The sequence below is a fragment of the Lycium ferocissimum genome, chromosome 10 (genome assembly GCF_029784015.1).
Source record: "Lycium ferocissimum isolate CSIRO_LF1 chromosome 10, AGI_CSIRO_Lferr_CH_V1, whole genome shotgun sequence".
NCBI lineage: Eukaryota > Viridiplantae > Streptophyta > Magnoliopsida > Solanales > Solanaceae > Lycium > Lycium ferocissimum.
The window spans coordinates 12,473,381-12,488,325 of NC_081351.1; the positions used below are offsets into that span (position 1 = coordinate 12,473,381).

General features: G+C 34.9%; 1 protein-coding gene and 1 pseudogene across 2 annotated transcripts in view; both read left to right on the forward strand.

Moving 5' to 3' along the window:
• Positions 1 to 5,064: 5,064 nt before the first annotated feature.
• On the forward strand, positions 5,065 to 6,092 carry LOC132034609 (elongation factor 1-delta 1-like; annotated as a pseudogene).
• A 1,266-nt stretch (positions 6,093 to 7,358) lies between these two features.
• Positions 7,359 to 14,945, forward strand: part of LOC132032487 (THO complex subunit 7A-like) — a 68,937-nt gene continuing 61,350 nt past the window's right edge. Inside the window, exon 1 of one of the 2 annotated variants that reach the window (XM_059422111.1) lies at positions 7,359 to 7,505. The gene's annotated coding sequence lies outside the window, so the exon portion shown is untranslated. The remainder of the gene's footprint in view (positions 7,506 to 14,945) is intronic. The other variant, XM_059422110.1, reaches the window with a different exon arrangement.

A 14,945-nucleotide genomic window follows, 5' to 3' on the forward strand; every position in this document is an offset into this window, starting at 1 on the left:
GGTTGTACCTGATGGGCCATGGGGTGTAATGTAGACAGTTTATCCTGATACAAGCATTAGTGTGGTTGATTCAAGACTCGAACTCGTGACCTATGAGTCACACGAAGAAAACTTATTGTTGTTCCAAGGCTCCTCTTCACAATGTTAAATGTTTCTTAAGCTATAAAAATGAACATTAAATAAATCCAAAAAACATTAGTATATATTTTATAAACAATGCAAAATGTGTAATATAAAAAATTTAAAATAAATCTAAATATGAGTTTTATCATTATTGGATGATGAGTCATGTCCGATATATTGTGATATACGAGTAGGCGGTCTAGGTAAATTCGCTATGAGGACCGATAGACGAGATTGGAGTATCTGATCAACTTGCTCGTGCATATCTTGTTGCATTTCGTGTCTTGCTTCTTCACACAGTTCTTCTCTCATTTCTTGTTTCATCTCCTCTAATACCATGTTGTATGTCCACCTTCATTTCCTGCAAACAATGTCCAACACATTCTTTTACCTCAGCATCAAAGTCAAGATCTTCAAGTCGAGATGTTGAAGCGGAGTATGCATCAATATGGCCATAGAAAGGTGCCTGAGAACCAAGATCATACATATGCGTCTTCTTAATCCCACCCACTTATTCAAATAAATTTGTGAAAAATCAACTGTAGAAGGTTCACTAAATCCATCTTCAGGCTGAAATGCAGATGTGATCTTAGGCATTATGACATCCTGAAAGCAATAAAATATGATATAAATCACACATACAACAGTGAGCTTCCACGGTTGATCTTCCACAAATTTATTTGGATAAAGCAGATGGGGTTCATAACATATCATGGTCATGGTTCTTAGGCACCTTTCTAGGGGCATGTTGGTGCATCCTCCACTCCAACATCTCAACTTCAAGATCTTGACCTTGATGCGGGGTTAAAAAAAGTGTTGGACACCGTTTGCAAGAAATGAGGAAGAGATAAGCATGAAATGAGATAGGAAATAAGACAAGAATTGTGTGAAAAAAAGAGACACAAAATACAGTAAGAGGTGCAAGATGAACTGATGCTCCAAGCCCGTCTGTCGGTACGCATAGCTGGTTACCTACACCGCTGTTATATCCCGCGTCTTGTGCGTTCGAATAGTTAAAAGATAATCGCTTTATGATAATGGAAGATAACAACTTTGAATTTATATAAGGATTTTCCAAAGCTTCTTATTTTGGTTGGCATATGATATTGCTTATGAAGAATTTAAAAGTCTTTTTTGTTACTGAAATATTAATAAAGGCTAGGGGCAAAAAATAAGTTCGCAATATGACTCGTGGAAATATGGAGGGAGGCGAAGGGTAAATTTGGAATTTGGAAAACAATTTTCATGAAGTGCTAAAAAAAAAAAAAAAAAAGAAGAAGATGGGCTTGTACAATAAGCATTTGTCCCTCATAGGTGGTGGAAAAGAAAAGTAAGGTGAAGCTTTAGCCCACAAGGATTATTTGGATTTTCCATGTGCATAAAAGATGACTAAGTCATCTTTATATTCACATTAATCCTCTAGAAAATTCAAGAACAACAAAAAAAAAAAAAAAAAAAAAAAAAAAGAGAAGGAGCAAAACCTTGATGGCCATTCGGCCAAGAGAAAGTTCCACAAGAAACTTTTTTGAGAAAAATTTCTTTGAAAATCATTTTCTAAGGAAATTAATATATAAGGGTCCGTTTTAGACTAAAAGTTGGAGTGGAATTTTTTGGAGCAAGAAAATTCATATCCTTGCAAGTCACAAGGCATACCTAAGGGAGAAGTCAAGGAAAAGGTAATAATATATATATATATATATATATATATATATATATATTTGTGTATGTTGTAGTGTATAAAAGGAGTGAAATTCATGAAGGAAGTGGAATTGAGGTGGTGATGTGAGTTAATGTGTGTGTGTGTGTGTGTGGCCGTGGATATGCATGGTAGTGTGGCCGACAAATGTGGTTGTGGTGTGGTGTGGAAGAAAATGAGTCAATTTTATTTAATGCATTAGTAGTTGTTGTGTGGATTCTATATTGCTAATGAAAGTTTAATGACCTTAGTGAAAGGGTTGTAGTTGGAGGCAGACTTGTTGTGAAAATTTATGTAAATGGAATGTGATGTTCTTGCATGAATGGAATATAATGTTGATGACATGATGTTGTTAATGTGTAAATTATTGAGTTGGTATAATTCTCATTGAAGGAGGTCGGAAGGTCTTGAATTGAGAAGTAGTATATTGATTGAATTGTTAGAATGTACTTTGGGTTGGTTATTGAAATTGTCGGTATGGTTGTTGGCATTGTTGTTGATAATTTGGCCGGGTTGAATTTGGCAATTGCTATAATTGTGGATCGTTGTTGATTGAAATTGGCCAAGTTGAACTTGGTGGGATGGAGTATTTACAATGGAAATGCTTTGCCGAAATTTCGGTAGACAAATGATTATTGTAAATTTCAACTTCCGAAGAGGCTCTAACTAACATATGGTAAATGTGACCAAATTGTAGACTTTGGAAGAATTTGACTACTCGGAATTTGGAGTGGTGTAAGAAGCGGTAAAAGGTATGTAAGGAAAGCTTTACCCTTCCTTTTTGGCATGTCCTAGACATAATAGGTTTGGATACAAAACCTTGCGAAAATTGGACTACTCTATCTCTAGAAACCTAAGTTTGAATCGTTTGTTAAACATCCATATTCATTGATAGGAGTGAATTAGATTTTCTAGGTTTCATTGGAAAAGTAGCTTGAATGTATGAAACTTTCATAAATGGATGAAGCAATTGAGCGTCCCAAAATCTTCGTAGGTAACTAAAAAGATAAAAATGATTAGAATTCTAAAATATAATTTCCTTTCTAATAAGTCGTAAATGTTTTCCAAGATGCCCAATATTTGCGAGAAAGGAAAAAAAAAAAAAAAAAAAAAAAAAAAAAACCAAGCTTTAAGAGATTGAAAGCTTTTATGACTTAAACGATGAATATGGTTTCCTAACGACAATGATGACGTCAAAGATGAGAAAATGTCTATGACAGATATGTTGACGATATGTTCTCACCATGAATACGACAATGTGAAAATGCTAAGTCATTTCTTGATTCTTCGACTCTATTATGGATAATAACTACCTTAAAGGCTCCAAGCATATAAAATGATACCTTGGGACTCTGTTATACATTTTCCTTGGACGTATTTTGTGACACTCTTCCTTGGTAGTCTCCCCTTATGATTATCGTTCCTCGAAAGATTTTGGAAAGAGGCGAGACAGTGAGCGACCACGATTGTTCCAAATACGATCGGAGGTTATCGACCTTAAGTCACTGGATTTTTAGATATATGACTTTCTTTGGGACTTGTGGTCAAAGGCATGCCACTTATATGATATGTATATGATATGGGGGATATGGGAAAGGGAGACATGTGGCGAAATATAAGACGCATTGCCACCCGGTGGAACAATTTGAGCGTTATCATCCCGGTAAAGGGATGCCTTGTTAAGTCACTTTATGGGGGAGCAATGGCACGTATTTGACCAAACAATGATATGACATGTTCTATTTTCTATGTATGAAAGAGAAATGTTTTTCAAAGAAAGGTAGAGATATTGCATGGTTGCCGAACTAAAAGGCACTCATATGTACTTAGGGGTTATTTTCTTATCTTATCATATGTTCTATGATTCCATGATATTGTTATTCGTACTTCAAGTATAAATTTCAATGTTGCAAAGACTCCAATTTACATTGTTTTCCATGCTTTACATACTGGGAAGTTTGATGTACATTATTTGTACACGACGTACCTTTTCGATTCACGGTAATCCCAATCAAACGTTTCGTGGGTATTCAACACACACAAAACTATTCTTTGCATTATAATAAATATGATAGCGGTCGGATCAGATCACGAAGTTAAATCCACGAGCTTGATCCATGGTGGAGGGAGCTTTATCAAAACAAACATGCATCGCCCGCTCTACAATGGAATCGAATTTATAGCTTTAGACAAGGCCGTGAAGAAGGCGCTCTAAATTTCTTGGAAGATATTCCATTTTCGCCCCCAAACCTTTCTTATGTATTACTTTTGTGTACATGTTTGAAAATCGGGCACGACGGGCACAAGACCCTACCTCTTCTTGTTATAATATGTATTTTGTTTAGAGGCTCGTAGAGGCTGTTGAAAGAGATATGTATAATTAGACGGTTACATAATATTGGTTGTCCCCGTTAATGTACATTAAGTTAGTAAAGTTTATTAGTACATGTTCATAATGATATTATTAATGACAATGCTAAGTAAATAAATGATAGTATGCGATTTATTCGGCCCACTCAGTAATAAGAATAAGATACGAAAAAAAGGGGTGCTTGGTACAAGTATTGGGCACCCGTCGCGGCCCCTAGTTGGTCGTGACAACCGCCTACTTGTACATCATAACAATTCAGATATTACTTGTCATCCGATACGAGTCATACTAAGATGTATTTTATGTTAAAAGCCATATTTTGCATTGTTTTTCTCACCTTTATGATAATGATTTATAAATAACTAACACTTTGAATTTATATAAGTGTGCTTTTAGATTTTCCAAAGCTATAATTTAAAATAATTGCTACTATAGAATTACAATTCCATTAGTGATATTGCTAATACATTGACAATCTATTACTAACAAATGTCTTTTTGTTACTGAAATTACTAGTGCAATTTATAAAAAAAAATAAAAATAAGTAACCACTAATGTAATTTGAAAAATAAGTAACCATATTTCCTAACGAATTTGAAATTCATTGGCAAGTTAGAAACGAATTACCCATAGAAATTCTTTGTAACTAAAATTACTAAACACATTTTTTTCAGTACTACATTTACCTATCCGGTTACTAGCTATATTTGAAATATGAAGATCCAAATTTAGTAACGCGGCTTCTATCTGTCAGTAGAGGTACTAAAGGTATACCAACCGAATTTTGATTGTAAATTTACCAATAGAAGTCTTAGACCCAAGTTTCAAAAGTTACGAATTTTTTTGTTGTTTGCCAACCTATTTGTAGTTGGTAATGTGTCCAACGAATTCAGATTTCTTGGTGAAGTTTATCAACGAGCGTTTTAGCAATGGATCAATATCTGTCAGTAATCGGTTGATAACTCAATTTGCTAGGAGTAATTGTTGATAGTTGCTTTCTTGTTTGGTAAAGATTGACTGACATCATACCTATAAACAAGAAAGTTTGACATATTAAACGTTTTGTAGCCTGATGATGATGACGATGTTGGTATTGATCTCTTTGGAGACAAGACTGAGGAGGAATAGCAGGCAGCAGAACAAAGGGCTGCTGCTGCTAAGGCATCTGCCAAGAAGAAAGAGAGTGAGTTTTGTTTTTTGATCATTAATGCTTTTATTAAGTTGGGTGCTGAACCTTTCTTTTCGACAATTTCTTAATGAGATGGAAATAGCAGCATATATATGTGCAAAATGATTGTCCAGGAAAAGAATGAAAAGATTGAAACAAAGTGAACAAATCTTTATTTGGATGGAAAATGTGCCCTTCTTATGACATCCCCCGACCCCTTCCCTCCTCCGTTAATAAAATAAAATTCTCAATGAATATATATTCAGTCAAAAAAGGAAAAACCACCTACACACAAAAAATGAGGGTCTTTTGTCTTGCTACGTTCTTAGTTCTTGTGACCTTTCCAGGTGGAAAATCATCTGTTCTTTTGGATGTTAAACCTTGGGATGATGAAACTGACATGAAGAAGCTTGAAGAGGCTGTTTGCAGTGTTCAGATTGAAGGGCTTTTCTGGGGAGCATGTATGAGTTCTTATTTGTAATCTGTATCCCTCTTATGATGAAAAATATAGCTACACCATTTGTTTCCCACCTGTTCGCTGACAACTTCTCCTTTTTCTTTGTGCTTCAGCCAAATTGGTTACTGTTGGCTATGGGATTAAGAAACTGCAAATCATGCTTACCATTGTGGATGACCTTGTTTCAGTCGATGATCTCATTGAGGAACGTCTAACTGTCGAGCCTTGCAACGAATACGTGTAGAGCTGTGACATTGTCGCGTTCAACAAAATTTAAGAGCCATGTCTGGCAGCAATTTTTGTAGTTTTCATATGTTATGATACTTTTTTCTTCTTGTTTTCGTTTTTCCATCTTCCATCCAAGTTTACATGGTCTTTCGGGGCAGAAATTTAAGTTGCTGTAACTGTTATATGTCTTCTGTATTATTAAAGCAACCCGGAGTTGAGTACTTAGCTATTGTTGTGTACTCACGATATTCTTTCTGATATAAGTTTGGAGGGACCATGGCAAGTGATTTAACTTTATGCTCCTCTAGTTTCTTTTCATCTTCTTTTCCTATTTGCTTAATAATTGGTAATTGAATTCAGAACTAAGCAGTCATTATCTATTGCACCTTCACCATTCTTCAGCCAAAAGAAAAACTGATGATGCAGAATCCTCCACGTCTATTTGGTTTGAAAGATTTTGAGCTCCTTAAGGAAATGGAGTTTTTTCGCCTGATGATGCATAATTGTCTTTTCAATTTTGATATGTCTGCATTTCACCCTATGGTATATATTCACAAATTCAAAAGTGAAGTGTCTAATTCTGCATTTTCAATGTCCCTGTGAAGAGGCCCACTTGTCCACACCTCTTCCCCAGCGAAGCAAACGTTGGGGGCCTAGCCTTCTTACCCTCTCAAGCAAGCGACTATCATTCTCTCCAGCCCCAAAGTAATGAGAAAATGATTTGTAACTATGAAGCTATGAAGTATCATAAAGTACGGAGTGCTACTTTTAAAATGATCGTTAAGGTCATTCACTCGATTCCTTCGGTGACTCTGCTACCTGCCTATGATGCTGAAGGCGCTGCTTGTGGATATGCCTAAATTTAAATTGTTCACTAACACATACCTGAATTGTTCACTTTCCAATTTGGAATCAAGTTTTGACCATTTTATTTACTTTTATAACACTCAGCCTTCATGTTGCATGGGCCATCCACCCCCTAATTCTGAGAAGATACTCTGGGATAGAGAGAGCAAGCAACTGGATGCTTCTCGAATTACGTCGGGACTTTTAACGATATCGGTAATTAAGTTCTCATTTTACCCCTGCACCAACTGAGCTAAATGTTAGTTTGGCCCTTGGTCGTCCCCTACGAGAGAATAGCTTTTAAAAACTTAAACTTTAATAAAAGGTGACAGATAAGGGTAGTTTTGGGATATTATAGACATTTTATCATTTAATTTAGTTTCATTGCATATATGAAAATAAAGAAGGTGAATGGAATATCTCAAACCACAAGGGAAGTTCGTGGTCAAACCTGAAGGGAGACCTCTGAAATTATTCTTCCTATTTCTCTTCTTCAACCCAGCCGTCTCTTGATTGTTAGTTGGCAAAACTCAATTTGTTGTTGTGTTTGAAGCTCAAATTGGGGTTACAGTACTGAATTTGTAAGATTTGTGTGGTGGAATATCAAACTAGAAAGGTAACCCACAATGAGTTTGAATTTCAAATCTTACTTTTGTGAAAAGTTTGGATCAGGTGTTGTTTAGACTTGTTGGAACTAGTTTTAATAATACGGTCTTTTATAAAATTTGAAGTCATTTGGTGAAGATTTGACTAATTTTGAACAAGAATTACAACTAAAAACTAGAGGAGAGGTTCGTCTCTATAGCTAACGACATATTATACGCTTTTTTTACACATTATATAAGGTAGATATACATTATATATAAGTGCATAGATATTGCATAATCTATCTATATTGTTTTAAAAGCATGAATACAAATGTTGGTTGGCCAAAATATCCTTCAAATATTAAAAGACTTTTTTACCCTTATAAGTAGGGGTGGGCGTTCGGTTCTTCGGTTCGGTTTTATCAAACTTCGGTTCGGCTATATCGGTTTCGATTTTTTGAAGGTGGACACCAAATACTGAACCAAACTAGTTCGGTTTGGTTCTTTCGATTTCTGTTTTTTGAAGTTCGGTTTGGTTCGGTTTTCGTTTTTTTATATGATATTAGAAGTAGGGGTGGGCGTTCGGTTCTTCGGTTCGGTTTTATCAAACTTCGGTTCGGCTATATCGGTTTCGGTTTTTTGAAGGTGAACACCGAACACCGAACCCAACTAGTTCAGTTCGGTTCTTTCGGTTTTGATTTTTTGAAGTTCGGTTAGGTCCGATTTTCGATTTTCGGTATTTATGCCCAGCCCTAATTAGAAGCGATTCCATTTACACTAATTCATATTCTCAAAAGCAATAAAACATAAAACTGATAAATTGAAATCAAAATTAAACAAACAGGATACACAAGAACAGAAAACCATAACCATGATATAGGGTTACTAGGTGTTATATACATACAGTAAGAATAACTAAGAAAACACATAAAGGGCATACATTAATCCTAAAGACACATCATAGTCACCTTCCTTTGTTAAGGATATTTGATTTTCTCAACTGAAGTGGAAAATTAGGGATACAAAAGCAAAAGAGGTCTTGTTACAGTTGGGTTTTTTTGGGCTTAAACTTAATAGGCCTGGACTATTTTAATTTTTTTGGGTAATGTATTAAATTTCGGTTTAAACTGAAACACCGAAGAACCGAACTCTAAAAACCGAACACCGAACCGAACACTGAAGTTTCTGAAAACGTAAACCATAAAGTGTTTGAGTTTGTTGAAATATTCCAATAGACCACCACTCAAAAAAAAATTATTAAGTAATATTATACCACTGAGCAGCGAGCTTAGCGAAATTTTTTATTAATAATGAAAATAACGAAATCAGTTAGAAAATGAATAACTACGCTTTACAAGAGTAAAAAACTATAATCAACCTAAGAGTATCTCAACTCTAAGTTGATTTCACAGAATATGGTCCTACCAAGTAATGGCAAAATAATTAAAACTACTAAGAAAAAATTGGTTTGAGTAGCCTTTACATCAATACAGCTCCTAATTTCTCCAAGCTCTCACCAAATGTGAGAGAATATACTTGTCAAGAAGAGAATAAACTACGGTGGGCGTTCGGTTCTTCGGTTCGGTTTTATCAAACTTCGATTCGGCTATTTCGGTTTCGATTTTTGAACACCGAACTAGTTCGGTTCTTTCGTTTCGATTTTTGAAGTCGGTCCGATTTTTCGATTTTCGGTATTTATGCCCAGCCCTAACTGCTTTTGCATAGTTAAATGACGACTATTAGTGCTCTAGGTTAAAGAACATGGACGATTTTGATTCAAGTCCAAACATAAGAGGCTGTTAGAGGATGTAAAGACCCTCCTCCTTATAATTAATCAAACGTCTAGCACACAAGCAAATAAGAAAATTGGAAGTCTCTCATAACTAGCACAAATTAAACGCGTGTTTGTAATTTTTAGCATCGCATTAAAGTAGTTCGAAAGTGACCATTCAAAATTTAGGAGCTAATCAACTTTTCAGACGTAACTTTTAGTTGGGAAGTCTATTCAATTCAATCGTGGCTCCCTAGCTTACCTTCCGAATTATGCAATATAAAGCTAAGCTCACAAAGACTATGATCTCACGTCTTAAATTTAATGCCCATTGTTGTTTCACTGAATTTGCAAAGATTTCGATTCACTTATTAATTCACGTTTTTCTTTTTCTTTTTTCAAAAGCCGCCTTGAGATGGTGGGGATTTAAGGTTCTTATTCCATTTTATTTATGTTTGAGGATTTAAACGTATATATTATCACTGCATTCATTATTCCTTTGTTCACATGACACGTAACGTCTTAAATTTAATGCCCATTGTTGTTTCACTAAATTTGCAAAGATTTCGATTCACTTATTAATTCACGTTTTTCTTTTTCTTTTTTCAAAAGCTGCCTTGTGATGGTGGGGATTTAAGGTACTTATTCCATTTTATTTATGTTTGAGGATTTAAACGTATAAAATATATTATCACTGCATTCATTATTCCTTTGTTCACATGACACGTAATGTCTCTTTTCAACTACTCTATATTTAAGATCTGAGAGAAAAATAACTAGTGCATATGCACTAACTGTTGATAGATACATCTTCTTAGCTCATTTGTGTATATGATCTTCTCATTCTTTAAAAATAAAAGATTTTATTGCTTCAGTTTTTAACTACTTAATTAGTTCAGCCCTTCTAGCTGACCACGGGAAATAACCTCTTATGCCTCACACCAGTGCACCGACATTGACTTGCCTCCTATCAGCCCATGAAAATATAAGTAGTCCAATCCATTTAAATATGAATGGGATATAATTGGGAAAGTTACATAAATACAATTTTTTCAAATGCTAATTAAAAAGATTACAACTATTTTAAAAAAATTATATGAATACAACTTATTCAAAATTTGAACTTCTTAATTACGAAAATACAACTTCTTATATTCCTAATATATCAATAATACTTAATTTTAGGAGTTACTACCATTAATGCATATTCACTTTTTACTTTTTCTTTCTTTCAAACCACACACCCCCCCCCCCCCCCAAAACCCCCCACCCCAAAAAAAAAATCTATGAAAAGAGCATGAGAGATAATGTAATTTTCCATATATCTATCGTTTAAAAAAAAAAATCTTTCGTTTTCTCCTCTTTATTCTTTTTTATTTATTTTTTATTTTCACTAGATGACTGATGCAATTATTTTTTTGTCACTAAAAGAAATTATTTGAATATATTAATATTAATATTAATATTAATACTAAGAAAGCTACACGAAAATATATGGTATATTGTATAACAAAGGTACATGAAAATATACCTAAAAAGTATATGGTATATTCAAATTGACAAATTTAACTGAAAATATGATAATAAAATATTTGTGGATATAATAGTAGAAATTAGTATGTCTATGTATGTATATTATATACCTAATATATGAATATATTACTCTACGTGCCAACCAATTGTACTTTATAATAACATATATGGTAACAATATATGATATATAGATAGAATAATATATATAACAGATACTACAATAATATACTTGTTCATGAATTAACTTTATTTTTTTTGGTTAAAATTCATGAATTAGCTTGCTAGTAGATTGTGCTGGAGCTTTTTTAGGTAAGCATTTATTGTGTTTATATATGCATTTAATTATGTTATCACTAATATAGGGAATCTCCTTATTTTTATATTTTCATTTATAGCAATAATCTCCTTATTTTTAGCTTTAAGTTGCACAATTTGTAATATCTAAATTAGTTGTACATTATATCATTAACTCCTATATATCTTGTATTTATGAAAGTTCCCCATAATAATTCGTCTATTTATTAACTTAACACATTTTGATCCGTCCATATAAAAAAGTTGGGCTAATTTGGACTAATTATGCATTTTTTTTTTTTTTTGCGCGCGGATTTACCTTTATTTGGGGTGGTCTTTAATTTTGCCCTTCAAATTGGTGGTTTTAAGTTTTGGCCCTCAAGTTGGTGGTCTTTAATTTTTGCCCTTTGCCTTTGCAAATTCTGCCTTAAGGCAGAATTTCGCAAGGCAGAATTTGCAAAGGCAGAGGCCAAAAATTAAAGACCACCAATTAGAGGGACAACAATTAAAGACCACCCCCAGCGAAGGACAATCCTGCAAATTGCCCCATTTTTTTTGCACGTATTGTCATTCAAAGGCGCCTGTTCTTAATATTTGCCCTTTGCTTAAAAAAGTAACCGAAAATACCTTGAGATTCTGGGTTCGAACCTCCACTCAATTTTAAAAAATAATAATTTCGCAAGGCAAGGCTTCGCGAAAATTTGTCTTATGAGGCAGAATATGCCTTAAGGCAAATTCTATCTTATAAGGCAGAACTTGCCTTAAGCAAAACTTTGCCTTGCGAAATTTTGCAAGGAATTTTTTTTTTTTATCTGTTGGAATTCTACAACCCCGACTCAAAAAAAAAAAAAATCGCATGACACCCTTGCTACAGGAGGCGCTAGAAGCATCACAACAATTTTTTTTAACTAAATTTATTTAAACAACTTATATAGATCCTATTTGAAAATATTTTGCAGAAAAAAAATATTTGGATTTCGATTCACATGAACTAACGGTCCACAAAGCCCTGTATCTTATTATAGTCCATTAGTGGGTAGGGTGGTCAACTTAGAGGGCGCTCGAATGACACAATGACACATACTAAATTAAAAAACTAATGTGTTACCCGCTCCTGTGCGTAGTGGCTCCAGATGTAAGACTCGAGAACAAGTTGGCCGCATATAGGTTTTGTATGTAGTTGGGTCGGGTTTAAATGGAGCAGGTTTAAAATGAAATCGGGTTATTTTGGGGGATTTAGAGATTTCCGTTAAGATCGGGGTATATTTAAAAACTTTAATGACGGAAGGAATATTTTTTACCCAAATTTATAACGGAGGATATTTTTAGCCCTTTTCCCAAAGTAGAGGGTCATTTTTTACCCTTTTCCCAACATTAAATGCATCCAATTCTTGTTTCTCCCGTATTCTAGTATTAATCTATTCTTCTACTTCCTCTGTCTCAAAATGTTTGTCGCATTTTTCATTTACACATCCCTTAAGAAAGCATTTATAAGGGTAGCATTTTGACCGTTTGATCATGCGGGCACCCACACTAACCCTCCCCGGTGGGCGAACCCTTAGATAACTACCTTAATTTGATACAACATGCGGAATAAATACTTTTATTATAAGAAATTCCCAAAAATGGTCTAGACTCATACAAGAGCTTCTAAGAAGTTTACAATTTGAATAGATAACAGACTCAAACCGGATACGACTTCGTTTAAGGATAGAGAACAACGAAATCTAAGGAGAGACTCGGGTTGCAATAGCTCACCCAAACGTCTTTGACGAATGCCTCGAAACGGTCGTGAGACTCCGAACATCACCTCGAAATAACTCTACACTCCGGTAAGGAGTGTAGCAAGAGTAGTATGAGCACAACACTAGGCTCGTAGGTATCATAGGCCGACTAAGACTAGATAACGTATATAAAGGCAACAAGCAAGAAAAACATATAAACCAACAAGTACAAGTCAATATGAATCCATATCCACAGAACAAGTCATCTTTTATGTTATAGCATCTAAACCCAATTGTGCCAAGTCTTAGTATAATCAATCCGAATCAGTACATCACGTAGTATCACAACAATCAAAAGAACCAAGATATAATGCAATGCAATAATGTATGTAGGATGAATGCAATGCATATGCAGTTTTGTACAACATGTCCCGGACGGAGCTTAACTCCACGTCTCGGCGATCATGACCCATGGGGGACCCGCGAAGTCCATGTACCACTCGCTCCGGAATATAACCTCGGATCACGAGCACACTCTCACGATCCCGGCAAAGACCTCGGGCATCGGACACTCCATCGTTCCCGCAAGAAACCTCGGGCAACAAACACTCATCTCTCTTTTACCCTCTCCGGCAAAGACCTCGGAGGCTACACTCTCTCACATATCATCATTAGTGCCATAACCATGCATATATCAATGTATCATGGAAATGCATATGAGTATGATGAAATGTAATGTTAAAAACCAATTCAATCCGAAACGGTACCGCACATGGAATACAAGTAATATCAAGCAATAAGGCTACACAAAAAGCCACAATGGAATCACCATTCTCATCTCCATATCAATCAAGTAAAACACCGCAATATCATAGCCATGATATATCATTAGTCACAGATACTCAATGTCTCAAGTGGCAACGAGCACAAAAAAAAATAGATCAAGATAAGTCAACAACACAACGGGATGTGTAGCCCCCAAATCATACAACAAGGTCCAACCTAAGAAAATATCTAACCCAACTTGATACCCGCAGGTTTATATGCATTCTCCGACAATATCATCTAAACATACGCTTCGCTAATCAAAGTCTCACCATAAGGTAAACCGTAACCTACCTCAATGCCGAACAAGTGTCACGAACTCCCATGCCAAAGCTTTTTCCTTCGAAGTGCTTCCGATCGGACAAGGTCTTTAGTGCTTATTCGTCACACAATATGTGTACGCTACCCAATAATACTTCAACCTATATTAAGACGCCAACAACTATGGTTAAGCTACGGGGAGATTCAAACGTATTCTAACGTTAGTAACTCCTTTCTAGATGTTTAGGCGATGTTTTCTCTTGTATCTAAACCAACCACATACTACCAATACAACATCAATAATTATGTGTTCAATACCAATCCGGACAGCCCACACAATATTCTAAAAGCCCACATTCATAACATGCAATAACGATTCACATACGGCTTCGACATTCTCAAGTTACTTTTATTAGTTTGTAGCCTTAACGTTTGCATGTAACAACTTATAACAGCCCATCCAACATACAATATGATGTATACTCTTAACTTATAATTATTCTTTCCAACTTAATGAAAACACAAGTCCAAAACAGTCCACTACCACAACATGTCCAAAAAGTCCCTACCCGACAACATAATAATGTTCGGAATTCTTGCAAACGTTTACGAACATACTAAGCCAACCACATGCGATTTTTATACATCATTTCATGTCTTCTTTTCATATAATTTTAGTAAGTTATGACCAGCTATCCACACGACAAGTACAACATCAATTCATACGCAACTACGCTATATCGTCATTTTTATAATCCTTAAAACAACTCACAAATGACTTTAGTTTCAACTCCAACCATTAAACACCTTCCTTTCCATCATAAAATTCATGATAATAACAATCAAAATATCAAGTAAAAACAGTTCACTAACTTCTTCACAAAACAGTCCACACACGGCTACACCATGCTTCAACATCTCTCACATAAAATCATAGATTCAACCATTTTCATACTAACCTAACTTCACCTTTAACCTTCCAATTCTTTTCATTCTTTTTACCATGAGATCTATGATAGTAACAACCATATTTATTAAAGAAAATCAGTCCATTAATTCCA